Raw genomic sequence first — 2,500 nt, forward strand, 5'->3', positions numbered from 1 at the left:
ACTTGACCTCACACCCTCGGGACATGAGAGATGACTGTTCCTAGACTTACACTCGGCCATAGGCCTCAGTTTGGCTGAGCACGACCAGACTGTAGTGAAATGATACCGTGTGCTTTGGTCCCTGTACCAAATGTACCCGCAGATTCCTGAACAGAGACATGGCTGACTCCCTTCAACACTCAGCTGCTGTCAGGGTACCCAGGAATGAATGTTGTGACCTGACAACAAGGTCTGGTCAAACTAAAATGAGCACATTAAATTTCAATCAGTCCTCTGGTAGATCCATTATAAAAGACTTTTAAATCTTTCATTACAGATAAGTGGATCGGTGGTTCAACAACCCTCCCCCCTATTCAGAGGTGACGACATGAGATTGCTCTTCTTTCAACCCGCACATATTTATGATTCCCGCCCAATTCCCGCGTGGCTGCCATTTGTCCTCCCTGGCAGGCTTTACCATAAGATAGCGCGCGCTTCCCGCTCAGGTGATCCTTCATTCAAATGATCCGTTCATCGCGAGGCACTTAAGCGCTCCGCCAGTCATAAGGCGCCTATTAATCATTCGTAAGTGTGCAGTCATTAGCGAGATTATTTTCATCGAAGTCACATCTTGAGACCGTGTAGAGGCAGGGAGGAAATCTGTTCTGGGGTAACGACTTGTTGGAGTCGGTGCAGAACAGTGCGTATAACATTTTACGATACGTTCGCTCTAAAGTATTTTATGAATAATCGTTAATATAATACAAAATTCAGGAGCCTAATCGTGTTTATGATGACATAATGTGTCCTGAATAAAGAACAGCCAATAAGTGGGCAGGGAGGAGGTAAACTAAAAATAAAACCAGTTATTTGCAATTAAGTAGGTCTGTTCTATTTCAATAGTTTTCAGTAGTATTCTTAAGAGGGAACAGGCTATTTCCTTGACACGTTCTCGTTTAAGGTTTGCAGATAAGTCAGTACTGGCTCGTCGCGTCTCGCGTTGCGTTTGTGTGTGTGTGTGTGTGTGTGTGAGAGAGAGAGATAGAGAGAGAGAGAGAGAGCGAGAGAAATGGGGGGAGCAGCTGGGCGAACCAGATGAGCTAAAGAGAGTGGGAGGAGGGAGTGTGTTGAGAGAGAGCGAGAGAGAGAGAGAGAGGGAGACGCATCGTGAGATACGGCGCAGGACTCTCACCTCCGTCCGTCATCCGAGCATCCTGCGCGAGGGACACCGCTAAAAAGAGCTCCGTTTCCCTGAGCCATTTCTGCGCGCGGGGAGCCAACGAGCGAGCGCAGGCTGGATTCTCACCTTTCCGCTCGAGCTGCGAGACCAGACGATGGAAAACTAAAAGTGTGAAATTCTTCTCCCGTTTTTCTTATTTGCGGTGTTTGAGGAAAACGTTTAGGCTAACTGTCATTTCATTTCAGTATTTTGAACTTCTTTTCATCCAGGACTACGGCGCCTCCTTCGCCGCCTTTGACAGGTTTATTTCATATGGGTGAGTGAGGTACATTATGTTTCCCACAACAGTAAAGATAATGCATCCCTCCAGTTCAAGGTTAAATGCACAATGTTGATAGCCTTAATGAACTACTCTTACAGGCAATCTGTGCAGTCGACCAGAAATTATTGTTTTAATAGGGCGTATTTCAAAGCATTACAGGCCAGTGGAAATTGTTAATGTCCCGTAAACTGATTTAAAATAGCATTTAAGAATGTATCATTATCTTACTAAGTCAGGCAGTGGTTGTGTTGGTGGGTGTATGCTTCCAATGACACCGTCACGATATTTTTGCTTTGAAAATACGGACATGAAATACCCAACCGATTTAAATCCAATCTTTGAGCACGTTTGGATACATTCGTGCTGCAGTGTCAATTTCGTGAAATATCCTAATTTTCAAGTAAGCTCCTTCTCTGTGATAGTTTGGTATCAACAGGTACCAGCCTCTCGCTTCCATGTGTAGGTAAAACATGAACTTTCTGCTCTAAACACATAAAGACAAACTTCGCTCTGGTAAAGCAGCCAAGACGGTTAAATGTTAACGGCACAAACGCAGAATCGACCAACCTCACCGTTGTTTATAGGCTGGAGCGTAATGTTTAGTTTATGTAATAGCTTCTAGAAGTCTCATAATTTTTCGCTGGATGTTACATAAAGCTGCTATGCAGTCGATGGGTTACTACATTTGAATGCAAATCAGTCCGGGAACATCGCATTGTGTGGGCAAGCATGACTTCAACTCTAACCGCCTATCGCCAGCCATTTCCAGCAGAGTGAAAACAAAGCCAGCCCTTTACACTGGGTCATAGCGCTGCGTGTGTGTGTGTGTGTGTGTGTGTGAGAGAGAGAGGGAGCGAAAGCGAGAGAGAAGGCTATGTGTGTGTGTGTGCGCGCGCGCGTGCGTGTGAGTACAGGCGATGAGTGCCCGTTGTGCACGCACAGTAGATGTATTCTCTGGATTTCACACTTGAGTTCAGGTGTATATTGATGATGCTCAATCAGAAGCAAGCGGCCCCTCT

The 2,500-nt window shown here is 45.6% G+C and overlaps 1 protein-coding gene across 1 annotated transcript in view; it reads left to right on the plus strand.

Moving 5' to 3' along the window:
* Positions 1-1,151: 1,151 nt before the first annotated feature.
* LOC105912069 (potassium voltage-gated channel subfamily D member 3-like) overlaps positions 1,152-2,500 on the plus strand; it is an 80,727-nt gene continuing 79,378 nt past the window's right edge. Inside the window, 1 exon segment of the mRNA XM_031566861.1 lies at positions 1,152-1,475. The gene's annotated coding sequence lies outside the window, so the exon portion shown is untranslated.

The sequence above is a fragment of the Clupea harengus genome, chromosome 4 (genome assembly GCF_900700415.2).
Source record: "Clupea harengus chromosome 4, Ch_v2.0.2, whole genome shotgun sequence".
NCBI classification, from domain to species: Eukaryota; Metazoa; Chordata; class Actinopteri; order Clupeiformes; family Clupeidae; genus Clupea; species Clupea harengus.